We start from the raw sequence: 15,109 nt of genomic DNA on the forward strand, positions 1-15,109 counted from the left end.
GTAAAATGTGTCTCAGGCCTGCCACTGCAGCGCCTGCGTGCAGTCCCTGACTGCCATGTCGACTTGGCAAGGAAACCTACTTGCCAGTCTCTAAACCTTCACTTTGCCACATTTCAGACACCTCTATGGTAGGCCCTAGGGCAGGGTGCATTGTTGGTAAAAGGTAGGTCATGCCCTGATGTGTGTGGCATGACCTAATAGTGAATTACAGCCATTTTTGTTTTTCACTATTGAAGGGCTACCTGCCTCCAATAGGCCAGACTGGGCAGACTGATTATTAACTCCATTATAATCTAACTGACTCAGGGAGCATGGTAGCAGGTCGAGTTTAGAATCCCTGAACTCAGAATTTAATAACACACCCTTTAGGATGGATGGTTTTTAAATTCTATGTTCGAAAATAGCCCTTTTAGAAAGTGGCTATTTTCTTGTCCAACTATCCACCGGTCTCTGCTGGTTTGGTGTTTGTGTCAGGGGCTGGGTGGCTCCAGAGGTCTGAATGAGTCAGTGTGAGGTGAATGAGGCATTTACACATAGAGTGAGGGAAGAGTAGCCTGCCCTGCCTGACACAATACTGGCTCCACCTCCTGCTGGGCGACCGATAGCCCTGCTCCTGCCAGTGACAATACTGGCTCCGCCTCCTGCTGGGCGGCTGAGGACTCTGCCCTGCTCAGTGAATAGGCCAGGTGCCTCTGCCTGGCAACACCCACAACGAACCTGAGATGGGGGGAATTTCCCTGCTTGGACAAAGGGAACAAAGGAGAAATGGGGTATAAGAGAGGGACCCCTGAACCAAGAACTCAGATCACTTCTGACAAGGAAACCTGTACCAAGGACAAGAAGCCTGCTGATCTAAGGACTTGCCTCCCCTTTCTGCCAGAGTGCTGTTTTGCTGTGGAGGAACCTGAAAGCTGCTTCTTTATTTTTGCCAAGGAACAAGGAGAGAGGAACTTGGTGTGTACTCTCTAAAAGCTTGCTAGAAAATCTCCAAGGGCTGGAAGAGTGCCAGTCTCCTGTTGAAGTCACAGGGCCAAAGGACTTCACCATCTACTGAATTGCTGAATTGCTGGAAAGTGTTGTTTCCAGTACACAAGGGAAAATCTGCAGTCTCAACGCCACCGACGCCGCCGAATCCAGCTCGACATCGTGAGCAACGGCTCTAGTGTCCCGATCCTTCGACGCCGGCCGCCGGGCCCGATCGACGCCAGCAGCAACGCCAGTGAGCAGTGGGTATCGGCCCCGGCTCCAAGTGACCCCGTCTCGACGCTGGTATCGACGCCAGTGAGGAGTGAGTATCGGCTCCACCTCCAAGCGACCCCGTCCCGACGCCGCTGCTGATCGCATCGACTCGACGCCGTGAGCGCTGCTCCAGCCCGACATCCCTCGACGCCGCTGCGGATTGACCCGACCCCGAGGTACGATCAACGCCGATCTCGACGCCGTGAGCGCTGCTCCGGCCCTCGACGCCGCTGGGGATCGACCCGAATCCGAGGCACGATCGACGCCGACCTCGACGCCGACATCTCGACGCCGTGGATCATCGTTTTCTTCATTCCCAAAGGTACTGTGTTTGTGGGGTCTGTTGCAACTCCAGGCTCGACGTAGCGCTCCTCGCGGTCGACGCCGAACCTTGGGAATATCGTAAACTCGACGTCGTGTGACTCCTGTGGGGGTTACATTGTTGCCAAAGAACTGTGTTTCAGAAGAATACTTAATTTTGTTGCTAAAGAACTATTTGCCAAGAAGAAACCTTACTTGAACTATTATTTTTCCTTCCAAAGAGTATTTATTAAGACTGTGGTATATTTTTGTCGTTATTTGGTCTTGTGCTAAGCCTTATATAAAAATACTATTTTTATAATAACTTCTGTGTCGTGTCCATCTGTAGTGTATTCACTTTATTACTGTATATGGTCATAAATGCTTAACACACTGCCTCTGCTCTGCCAAGCTACCAAGGGGGTAGCAGGGGTTATCTGAGTGTGTAATCCCCTTGCCCTGACTAGAGTTGGTAGGTCCCTATTTGTCAGAAGTGTATACCTCTGCCAACTAGAGACCGCCGGTTCTAACATTGGTGGTCAGCGGTGAGGATTTGAACTTTGCATTTATGACTCATGTGCAGTGATTAGTGTACGCTACATAGTGAAAGCAGACCATAACGCAGCCACAATCTGTTTTTGGTAGGATATTCTATTTTTGTTCTCCGCTTTCCTGGAGCTTATTTTTTAAACACTGCCAGTTTTGACCATGGAGGATGCCGGAGCTGCTGCACCTGCTGAGAGTGTTGTGGGGGAATTTGACAAGAAATTGATCAATAAGTACCAGTTAAAGGATCTAGAGCAATTTTGCAAACAGTTTAAAGTTCCTACCACAGGTCTCAGATTGAAGAAGGACCTCCTTAAAGCGCTGAAGGCCTGGCTAGAGGCCAGAAATCCCTCTGATCCGGTGGTGGTACCGGAAGAGGAAGAAGAGGAGAAAGAGGAAGTGGAAGAGCCCACAAATGGGTCAGTGTCATCTGGCAGTAGTATTTCCTCTAGGGGCCTTTCTCCTGAAGAGTTGGAAGACAGGGAGAGGGAGAGGGGACACCAGTTAGAAATGGCAAAACTTAAATTAGGAGGGCAGTTGGAATTAGAAAAAGCAAAAAGCCTGAGAGAAGCTGAGATGGAGAGCAAAAGATTGGATTTTGAGAGAGAGAAGTTAGCATTTGAACGTGAGAAAATGATGAGGGAGATGGAGCTTAAAACTAAGAGTTTAGAGTTGAATCCCTCTGGTGGCAGCGCTCCATCTATGCCTGCAGAAAGTAGGTTTTATTTTCCTAAAGATGTGATCAAAGATTACAGTAAGAATGAAGATATTAGCCAATGGTTTAAAGCGTATGAGTTAGCATTGTTGGCCCACCGGGTCCCTGAGAAAGATTGGGGAACGGGGTTGTGGAGCCGCTTTACAAATGAAGGGAGAGATACCTTATTGAGCATGCCTGAAGAGCAAAGGGCATCTTATACTCATATGAAAAATGCTTTAATGCTGAGATATGGCTTAACTCCAGAAAAGTACCGACAAACCTTTAGAGAATGTAAGAAGTTGCCTGGTACTACATGGGTTGAATATGTGTCTTTTTTTTGCAGAGCCATGGATGGTTGGATAAAGGGTAGCAAGGTTGATAGTTATGATACTCTTTATGATTTGTTTGCTTGGGAGCACTTGTCTAATAACTGTTTTCCAGAGCTACGCCAGCACCTTGTTGATAGCAAGATATCTAACCCTAGAAAACTTGCTGAGGAGGCGGACCGCTGGGTCAGTACCAGGGTCCACAAGGGTCCAGTGGGAGACTCAGCCAAAGGTGGGCAGGGTCCCCAGCAGAAGAGTGGGGGGGACAGGGGTAAACAGAGGGAGTTTCAGAAAGGGCCCCAAAGTAATCCCCAAGGGAACCAAGGGAAGGGTTCCCAGCCTCCCCCTGTAAAGAAGCCAGAAGCCCCGACAGGTAAACCTGTTCACAGGGCCCCCATGACCTGCTAAGTCTGTAAGCAGGTGGGACACCGTTATTATGATCCCCAGTGTCCCATGAAGGATTCGAATGCACTGCCGCGTGCACCCCCTCGTCAGGTAGCGAGTGTAGCCCTGGGAGGGAATGAGATGGGTGCCCCCGGTGGGTGGGGTCCCGCAGAAATGTCCCTGGTCTCTTTAGGAGACGTGGAAATGGTCCCTCCAACCCCTCTGCCTAGTAACACTAAGAAATATAGGCAGTGGGTGACCATTAATGGCCATAGGGTGGAAGCTCTCAGAGACACCGGAGCGAGTGTGACAGCTGTCAAGTGTCACTTGGTGTCCAGAGAGCAGGTGGTCCCTCATGCATTCTACCCCGTTGTAGCTGCTGACAACTCACAGAGTAAGTGTGAGGTAGCTCAAGTTCCTTTTGAGTGGGGGGGGTCTCTTCAGGTTGCTGTGAGGCCCGCCATGCCTGTTGATTGTCTCCTGGGCAATGATTTGGAGGACTCCCCTTGGGCTAAGGTGGAGAGAAAATCGCATCTGGAAATGTTGGGTCTGCCTGAGTGGGTGTGTGCGACCACCCGGTCCATGTCAGTGAGTAAGGGTGTTGATGGGGCCCTGGAGCCTGAAAGTATGGCCCAGGTCCCAACCATGAAGAGAAGAGGCAGGGGGCGCGGGAAACCGTCCCCCATCGTTCCCGCGGTCCAGGAGGGAGCAGACCCTGAGGGGGATGCCCTGGAACCGACAGGAGAACAAGTGGCCGAACTGGGAGACCTGCCCGAGCTGACCCATTGGCAGCAGGATGGTGGTCCCCCCAGGGAGGAATTTTGTGCTGAGCAGAAAGTGTGCCCTTCTCTTGTGGGTATGAGGCAGCAGGCCTCAGCCCAAACGACAGGTGATCAGTCAGGATCACATTGGATTTACTGGGAGAACGACCTCCTGTATAGCGAGCCTAAGGCTGCTGAGCCTGGGTCAGCCCGTGTGCTGGTGGTACCCCAGCGCTTCAGAGCCTTCCTACTGGGGTTGGCTCATGACGTTCCGTTAGCTGGACATCTGGGGCAGGACCAGACCTATGACAGGCTTGTCACCCATTTTTATTGGCCCCAGATGAGAAGGGATTCAGATATCCATTGTAGGACCTGTCAAACTTGCAAGGCAAGTGGGAAAAGTGGGCGGAAGCAGAAGGCTCCCCTCCAACCTTTTCCCGTCGTCAGTACCCCCTTTGAGCGAGTGGGAATTGACATTGTGGGGCCACTGGACCCCAAGACAGCCATGGGCAACAGGTTCATCCTGGTCTTGGTGGACCATGCCACCCGGTACCCAGAAGCCATCCCTCTCCGCACAGTGACGGCCCCCGTGGTGGGACGGGCACTGATGGGTGTTTTCTCCCGCTTGGGGTTCCCCAGAGAGGTGGTGTCAGACCGGGGCACCAACTTAATTTCTAATTATATGAAGTCTCTGTGGAAGGAGTGTGGGGTAACCTACAAGTTTACCACTCCTTACCACCCTCAAGGTAATGGGCTGGTTGAGAGATTCAACCGGACCCTGAAAGGCATGATCATGGGTCTTGAAGAACCAATGAGGTGTAAATGGGACGTCCTCTTGCCATGCCTGCTGTTTGCTTACCGTGAGGTGCCACAGAAGTCTCTAGGGCTCAGCCCATTTGAGCTTTTGTATGGTCACCCGGTAAGAGGACCTTTGAGTCTGGTTAAAGAAGGCTGGGAGCAATCTCCCAGGAAACCTCCCCAGGATGTATATAGTTACATGCTGGCCTTTAGGAACCAGACTCGGCGCTTCAGAGATCTTGCTCAGGCAAATCTGGAGGCCAGCCAGGAAGAGATGAAGCGGTGGTACGATCAGAATGCCACTCTGGTTGAGCTTCAACCTGGTCAGAAAGTTTGGGTCATGGCCCCTGTGGAACCTTGTGCGCTCAAAGACAGGTGGACTGCACCATTTGAGGTTGTGGAGAAAAAGAGCGATGTCACTTACTTGGTGGACTTGAAGTCTCCCAGGAACCCCTTAAGGTTCCTGCATGTCAACCGGTTAAAGCCCTACTTAGAAAGGTCCGAAGTGGGTATGCTCCTTGCCACAGATGCTGGGATGGAGGAGGAGAGTGAGCCTCTTCCTGACCTCCTGTGTGCAAAAGAGAAAGATGGGTCAGTGGATGGTGTTGTCCTCTCTGACACACTGACCCCTGAGCAGCAGCAAGATTGTCGCCATCTGTTGGTACAATTCCCTGATCTGTTCTCCTTAATCCCTGGTGTCACTCAGTGGTGTGTCCATGATGTGGAGACTGGGGACAGCACTCCTGTGAGGCACAAGGCCTACAGGGTGACTAAAAAGGTCAGAGCATATATCAAGGAGGAGGTCTCCAAGATGTTTGCCTTAGGGGTGGTTGAGTCCTCTAGCAGTCCTTGGGCCAGCCCAGAGGTCTTGGTCCCAAAGGCTGCAGCGCCTGGTGCTTCACAAGAACTTCGGTTCTGTGTGGATTACCGAGGACTCAATTCGGTCACCAAGACTGACGCGCACCCCATCCCCAGAGCTGATGAGCTCATCGATCAGTTGGGGGCTGCCCGGTACCTTAGTACGTTTGATCTAACGTCTGGGTACTGGCAGATCGCCTTGACTGATGGGGCAAAAGAGAGGTCTGCATTCTCCATACCAGATGGGCACTACCAGTTCCGTGTGATGCCCTTTGGGATGAAGAATGCCCCTGCCACATTCCAGAGGTTGGTTAACCAGGTATTGGCCGGGCTGGAAGATTTCAGCGCCGCCTACCTGGATGATATAGCAGTGTTCAGCGCCAGCTGGGAGGAACACTTGCGCCACCTCCAGGAAGCGTTGTTGGCCCTGCGCAGAGCAGGCCTCACAATCAAGGCCAGTAAGTGCCAGATTGGGCAGGGTTCAGTGGTGTACTTGGGGCACCAAGTAGGGAGCGGCAAGGTGGACCCCCTGCAACCCAAGATAGATACCATCCTGGCTTGGGAACCGCCCAAAACCCAGACTCAGGTGAGAGCCTTCTTGGGTCTCACGGGTTACTACAGGAGGTTTGTCAAGGGGTATGGCAACATTGTGCACCCCTTGACCTCGCTGACTTCCAGGAAGCAGCCGAGACTTGTGATCTGGACTGACGCCTGTCAGAACGCCTTTGACACCCTGAAAACTGCAATGTGTACAGCACCGGTCCTCCAGGCACCCGACTTTTCAAAAGAGTTCATTGTCCAGACAGACGCTTCAGAGCATGGTGTGGGGGCTGTTCTAGCACAGATGAATGAGGAGGGCTGAGACTTACCTGTAGCCTTCATCAGCCGGAGGTTACTTCCCAGGGAACAAAGGTGGAGTGCGATAGAGCGAGAGGCATTTGCTGTGGTCTGGGCGCTGAAGAAGCTAAGACCCTACCTGTTTGGGACTCACTTCTGGCTTCAGACAGACCACAGGCCCCTCAGATGGTTAATGCAGATGAGGGGTGAGAACCCAAAGCTGTTGAGGTGGTCCATTTCCCTACAGGGGATGGACTTTACGGTGGAACACCGCCCTGGTACAGATCACGCCAATGCTGATGGTCTGTCCAGATTTTTCCGCCTTAGTGATGAGGACTCCCTGGGTGAAGGGTAGTTCTCCCCACATTTCAGCTGGAGGGGACACGTGTTAGACCTGGCATCATTGGCATGAGTCTCTCCTCCATTTTTTTCTGTTTGCCTCCTCTGTTTACGATGTTTTTGCTGGATTATTGCTTTGGGCACTGTGCCACTGCTGATCAGTGCCACAGTGCAAGTGCTCCCTATGTTAAATTCTTACATTGATTGGTGTTACCATGATTGGCTTGGTTGACTTACTGTTCAGACCCTAGTCTAGTGCACTGCGTGTCCCAAGGGCATGTAAGTTGACTGCTGCTGGTGGGCTTGCAGCACTGGTTGTGCCACCCACAGAAGCAGCTTGTAAAATGTGTCTCAGGCCTGCCACTGCAGCGCCTGCGTGCAGTCCCTGACTGCCATGTCGACTTGGCAAGGAAACCTACTTGCCAGTCTCTAAACCTTCACTTTGCCACATTTCAGACACCTCTATGGTAGGCCCTAGGGCAGGGTGCATTGTTGGTAAAAGGTAGGTCATGCCCTGATGTGTGTGGCATGACCTAATAGTGAATTACAGCCATTTTCGTTTTTCACTATTGAAGGGCTACCTGCCTCCAATAGGCCAGACTGGGCAGACTGATTATTAACTCCATTATAATCTAACTGACTCAGGGAGCATGGTAGCAGGTCGAGTTTAGAATCCCTGAACTCAGAATTTAATAACACACCCTTTAGAATGGATGGTTTTTAAATTCTATGTTCGAAAATAGCCCTTTTAGAAAGTGGCTATTTTCTTGTCCAACTATCCACCGGTCTCTGCTGGTTTGGTGTTTGTGTCAGGGGCTGGGTGGCTCCAGAGGTCTGAATGAGTCAGTGTGGGGTGAATGAGGCATTTACACATAGAGTGAGGGAAGAGTAGCCTGCCCTGCCTGACACAATGCAGGCTCCACCTCCTGCTGGGCGACCGATAGCCCTGCTCCTGCCAGTGACAATACTGGCTCCGCCTCCTGCTGGGCGGCTGAGGACTCTGCCCTGCTCAGTGAATAGGCCAGGTGCCTCTGCCTGGCAACACCCACAACGAACCTGAGATGGGGGGAATTTCCCTGCTTGGACAAAGGGAACAAAGGAGAAAAGGGGTATAAGAGAAGGACCCCTGAACCAAGAACTCAGACCACTTCTGACAAGGAAACCTGTACCAAGGACAAGAAGCCTGCTGATCTAAGGACTTGCCTCCCCTTTCTGCCAGAGTGCTGTTTTGCTGTGGGGGAACCTGAAAGCTGCTTCTTTATTTTTGCCAAGGAACAAGGAGAGAGGAACTTGGTGTGTACTCTCTAAAAGCTTGCTAGAAAATCTCCAAGGGCTGGAAGAGTGCCAGTCTCCTGTTGAAGTCACAGGGCCAAAGGACTTCACCATCTACTGAATTGCTGAATTGCTGGAAAGTGTTGTTTCCAGTACACAAGGGAAAATCTGCAGTCTCGACGCCGCCGACGCCGCCGACACCGCCGAATCCAGCTCGACATCGTGAGTAACGGCTCCAGTGTCCCGAGCCTTCGACGCCGGCCGCCGGGCCCGATCGACGCCAGCAGCAACGCCAGTGAGCAGTGGGTATCGGCCCCGGCTCCAAGTGACCCCGTCTCGACGCCGGTATCGACGCCAGTGAGGAGTGAGTATCGGCTCCACCTCCAAGCGACCCCGTCCCGACGCCGCTGCTGATCGCATCGACTCGATGCCGTGAGCGCTGCTCCGGCCCGACATCCCTCGACGCCGCTGCGGATTGACCCGACCCCGAGGTACGATCGACGCCAATCTCGACGCCGTGAGCGCTGCTCCGGCCCTCGACGCCGCTGGGGATCGACCCGAATCCGAGGCACGATCGACGCCGACCTCGACGCCGATATCTCGACGCCGTGGATCATCGTTTTCTTCATTCCCAAAGGTACTGTGTTTGTGGGGTCTGTTGCAACTCCAGGCTCGACGTAGCGCTCCTCGCGGTCGACGCCGAACCTTGGGAATATCGTAAACTCGACGTCGTGTGACTCCTGTGGGGGTTACATTGTTGCCAAAGAACTGTGTTTCAGAAGAATACTTAATTTTGTTGCTAAAGAACTATTTGCCAAGAAGAAACCTTACTTGAACTATTATTTTTCCTTCCAAAGAGTATTTATTAAGACTGTGGTATATGTTTGTCGTTATTTGGTCTTGTGCTAAGCCTTATATAAAAATACTATTTTTATAATAACTTCTGTGTCGTGTCCATCTGTAGTGTATTCACTTTATTACTGTATATGGTCATAAATGCTTAACACACTGCCTCTGGGATAAGCCTGTCTGCTCTGCCAAGCTACCAAGGGGGTAGCAGGGGTTATCTGAGTGTGTAATCCCCTTGCCCTGACTATAGTTGGTAGGTCCCTATTTGTCAGAAGTGTATACCTCTGCCAACTAGAGACCGCCGGTTCTAACACAGAGTATTTTATCATAACGCAGAGTGCTATGATATAAGGGATAAAGTATCTCCTGACGCACATTATAAGGATACTGCAAGTCACAGAGGTATTCCATAACCATATAGAGGAACGAGACCAAAGGTCGAGTTCCTTTATAAGGTTATGGAAAAACAATATCCTTAGCATGTACCGCAGGGGGTACTTTATCCCATATAATACTTGCTGACACCATCACCATTCCCCACAAACTACTTAATTCTTGGTATGTAGTTCTTTCATATGAAAGAGAAATGAGAGAAAATGTTTGCAAACATAAAAAATGAAAATAAAACCTTTAGTGCAAAATTAAACACATGAAACACCTGTTAGATATTTGTTGCAAACAGATATTAGAAACAGTTCAATAAATGAACAGTTTATATAAAAAACAAAAAAACAGGTGCTTGGAATGTCTAGAAACATGCAGAATGATTTTAGCTTTTTTTTAGCCATCGAAGGAGAGCAGAAAATAAACATGTTTTCTCCAGCGCCCTGTTCCAGGACCGCAAAACTCAACCGCATGCCAGATTACAAGCAATCTCGTGGTCTGGTGGGTGGTCCTTTGGCGTTCCCACGGTGGAGTCCATTAAAAAGGCATCGCAATGGGAATATCAAAGCCAGACTCTAAAGTCCATGCCTTGCTGGAACAGGGGGTGAATGCACACGGGGGGCACAACATGTGCCTCCCCCTGCAGGCACCCCTTGGCCCTAAGGCAGCAGAGGGACCTTTAGGGCCCCCTATGTTTCCTCACAGTCACAGTTTTCATGACGGCCTCACCGCCATGAAAACTATGGCAGTGAGGAAACTCAAAATATGCTTGGAGGTGCCACAGCGGCACCTCCAAGCATATTGGAGTCTCTGACTCCCTCACCACTGCCAGATTCCGGTGGTCTTGTAGAGGTGGGACCAACACACTCAAAATGTCTAGACCGGCCCTAAATAGACAACAAGAGCAAAGTGCCCTCTTCTCTCGTCTGCATCTTCTATTGATTAGATGTTGCTCTTATGAAGTTTCATATGATGTGACGCATTTAAAAAAATATATATTCTTGTACAATGCTTTGCCAAAAGCACTATACAAATAAAGACATTTAATTAATGAAATTGATACTTAAAGTTGTATACTGATCCTTTGAGTATTATGGACTTGATTCACAAATACATTGTACACTACAGGGGTACAACTATGATAGTAAATTCTGGAAATCTATATTTTCAGTGTATCAGAAGATGTTGATTTTTACGGTCGCTGATTTCCTTTATGATGGTGGAAAATCTGTCAGTGTATCAGATTATCCACTTTCATAAACTTGCAATTGTTGTTGAAAAATAGAATGCTATGGGGGTTGCTTTGTAAAATGCAATAAACATATGTAGGTATCCATAGAAAACTGTGTGGGAGCTATTTGGTTCACAGTTCTAATAGACACGAGTAGGGCCCAGATGCACTAGGAGGGGTTGCAAAACAGTGAGTTGTGTTTTTGCAGCAACTGCTTTGTGACTACCACCTTCATTTTGTGCTGAGACAGATGTACTAAGTCAATTACTGTGGAAAAGGCCAATTTGTAGGAATCGGAAAATCTCCTCCCTCTTTACTATTTATGATATAGTAGTCTTTTTATGACTTCCTGTGAATGTTTTCTTTTTTATTTATGTTTTACATATACACAACTTGGTCCAAGGATTTTAGAGCACTTTACAAAAGAACCAGATCACATTGCACATTTGCGTTGCGACAGGGAGATTAAAGTCCTGATTTAGAAGTTGTCGGAAGGTTACTCCCTCATAAACATGACAGACATCCCATCCTCTGTATTACAAGTGCCATAGGATATAATACATTTGTAATACGGTGGATGGGATACCGGTTATGTTTGTGACAGAGTAACAAGTCTACACAACTTTAAATCAGCCCCAGAATCACAGGATGTTGAGATGATAGGATTTGAACCTGGCACTCCAGGTCAAAGGTCAGCAACTCAAGCCACTGGCCACGCCTACTCTCCTGTGAATGACTGCCTAATGCCTGGATGGAGGACGGGAGCAGACCACCATCCCCGCTTTCTCATACACTTAATGCTGGCTTTCTTTTAAAGTAGCCCTTCTGAAACGTGCGGGAGACGATGTCGGACTTTTAAAGCCCTGCTTTCTGAGTTGTGCCCCATCCCTTGTGCTCGATCTCAAGTCATTTGCATCAGGTTCATTGGTTACCGATCAACAGAACGATCCAGTTTAAGGCCCTCACTTTTGCTTTTAACTCAATGGGACCGCTTTATCATAGGCGCCAGTTCAAACTGTCCTTCCAGGAGTGTTCCCTCCATTCCAACAACCTTAAATTGTTTCAAACCCCTTACATTATTAAATCCAGAAGAGGGGGGCATTATTTTGCCTACCTGACTGCAGACTGTGGAATGCCTTACCTCTGGCCTTGAGAAGTTGTCCAGCTGGGATGGTTTTCAGGAAAACGCTTAAAACGCTTCTTTTTGACTTTGCAATAGCCCTTTCTTAAGCTTGCTATTGCCTTTGGACAAGGTGGACATTTTTCTCGCTAGCGCCAGGACACTTTTTTCTGTAGCTGTGTGCTTTACTGATGTATTGTATTTGTATGTAGCTGGAAGTAACATGGCAGAACACGTGCAAAATGCTTCTCACAAGCCGACTGACAGGTTTTTTGTGCACTTCTCTCTGTAGCTGTAATAATAACTGGTGTTTATTGATAAGAGAGACCCACATCTTTGCATCGTAGCACTTGCAGGTATTGTTTAGAATACAAGGGCTAATCTTTCTATGTGAGCACAAGAATCATTATTCTTCCAATCTGCAGGTTCGCTTTTATTTTCACCTTCATTGATTTGCCATCATTCATTTCAATACAATGAGCAGCTCTGCCTCTAGGTTTTCTTCAGAGCCGCACATCTTCGATTAATGCGCTGCCTTCTAGGGCGGTGCATAATTGGGATTGATGAAGGGAGCCTATCCTTCTAGAGCATAGATATGAATGTTTACTTGGACCACTGCTCACACCCACCCCCATGCAGAAGAAAATAAATTAGACTATTTTATTTTAGAGTGCAACCATTAGAGGGCATCATTTTCATACTTGGATAATATTTCAAGAGAGTTGAAATATGGGCTGTTAAGAATGAATCTTGTCTTGCATCAGCAGTTTTGTCTTACATCCAAACTTTAGGCCCGAAAATGCAGCAAACACACTATTGACCTAACCCCACTAGATGTCCCCTGGTAGAAAAGTTAAAGATGGTCAGGCAGTAAATACTGGGAGGAAAGTAAAAACAAAGCTAGTGCTAATTTCACAGAAAATGTTGAAAAATTGCAGATCAGTTTCAAGAACAGGCTGTCTTATTTTATGTTTTGTTACCTTCATCTGTATAGGAAATTTCAACTATTTGTGTGCACTCAGCCCTCATTACGCACGACCTAAAAATTGCAATATGTGTAGTAACTGCTATTAGTCTAAGGATGTGATTATGAGGTGGGAGTATATTCCAATCCTTCCAAGCAGGAGTCTGTGAAGGTATGTGAATTCCAAGCAATGTGGTAATTACCAATCTCAGTGGGTCAAAACGGCTGAAATCTGCCAGAAAAAAAGATGTAGTGAGCACCTATGCATGTGACCTTCAATTTGAAACACACAGATTCCAAAGGTAATTCCTTTTCTTAGGAAAAAACTTGGATTATTAGGTGTTTTATAGAGTGTGGTAAATGCTGCAAACAGTGCTATATGTATTTACTTTGTGCAGCAAATGGTACACACTTTACCAGTCCCCAAACTACGAGATAAGGAGTTAATTCAGAAACACAATTCCAGCTTTCTTTTGCCCACACCAATAAAGCAGTGCCAATTCAATATTGATCACAAATTACCAAAAGGAACGTCATCCCAGGGAGCCTTAATACAGCATATGCTTTGAAAAGAACAGTGTGTATCAAAATGTGTCACTCAGGGATCATGGAGAAAAAATGGCTGACGCTGACCGATGAATTCCAGCAATCAGATGGGAGAACATTTCAGAATTTTAATGGAGCATGTACTCTTAAGGAGGAACATGATATTAGGACGATGCCAGACACAGTCCTTTGTACATATTAATCTGCAGAGTCAGCATGCATAAGCAGCTTGTATATCCTTCAATGTGATTTAGCTACAAGAGAATGACACGCTTTGAGGTCTGGCCTAGAGGCATGTTTGGCTTTATCACCAGCTTCTTGGATCAATAAGCGAGATCAAAATGGCTAGCTTTCATTTTGAGCCCTGACTAAAACATTAATTAAGAAAGCTGTAGGAGAAAATTGGTAATTTCTGTTTATAATACTTGTACGCAATACAGAATGTAATATGTGACGATTCAGATTACATTACAGGTGTAAAATAGTTACTCATGCATTTTCAGTACAAGCAGTCTATTGGAGATGGAATGATACGCTAAACGGAAGATGACAGAGGAATACCTCTGGGTGAACCAAAAGCCCGCTCTAGGTATATATCAGGCCAGGCCTTAAAAATCCATAAACAGAATAATACACAAATGTATACTTATATACAGGGTCTTTGTGTCAGCTTTCTTGATCCATTGGTCTGTGCAACAACCATTCACATTTTGCTTCACCAACCCCAACATACAGCTTGGGCAATATGTCAGCCCATTTTAGCTATTGGCACTCCTTCTCTTTAAGTGAGACATTTTTCCTGATCAGATGTGGGCATCCACCTAACAGGAATTGCCCTTCAGTGCCATGTTAGTGGGCTAATACCTTCCTTTGCCAATTTATCTTTTCATTCCATTATTTTATTATTTAAGGTTTCTCAGTCACACGTATTTAAACTATAGGTTCAGGTTACAGTAATTCAGAGCCAAATTCCCTTTTTTTTTTGCACCAATAAGGGTCATGTTTCCTGTGATATGTATTAAATGTAAAAAGGGTTTCCATGCCAGTTCCAAGTACATCTGCCTGCTAGGTAACGCTTGAACTGTTCTATTAAAATTAAATGCAATCGTTATTTTTTAATTTACATTCTTTGTTGAGAACATATGGCTGCCACATTTAAATAGCAGCATGGATTTTCCTTCTTTTTATTTTATTTTTATGCATATGGTTGCAATTAAAACATTTGTACAAATAAAACTTTGCACCAACTTACTAAGTCCAGACCTTTTTATTTTGCAAATTCATGTTAACAAAATGCTGCCCCCTACTTGCTGAGAGACCATCAGTTGAGAATTTTCAGTGAATTGTTTATTTTTCCAAAAGCAGATTTTCAAAGAGAGTGCCACATCTCCCAATCTTTCCACGTTTTCATTCATTGATTCTCATCCATTGAATAAACTCCTAAGGATATGTGAAAATGGCATTTGGTCCTGTATTATGCCTGGCTGAAGTTGAACTTATGCTCATGAAATCTCTGAAGTTCCTGAACTTTGAGTTATGTAAAATTTGAGAAATTTCATGAAATTCTGTATTACGAAATTTCACATAATTTTCACCCAGGAAAGAAAGGTTTTGGCATAGTATGTCTCTCTGAGAGATACTTTATGCTCAACCCAGCC

The sequence above is a fragment of the Triturus cristatus genome, chromosome 2_1 (assembly GCF_964204655.1).
Source record: "Triturus cristatus chromosome 2_1, aTriCri1.1, whole genome shotgun sequence".
Classification (NCBI taxonomy): domain Eukaryota; kingdom Metazoa; phylum Chordata; class Amphibia; order Caudata; family Salamandridae; genus Triturus; species Triturus cristatus.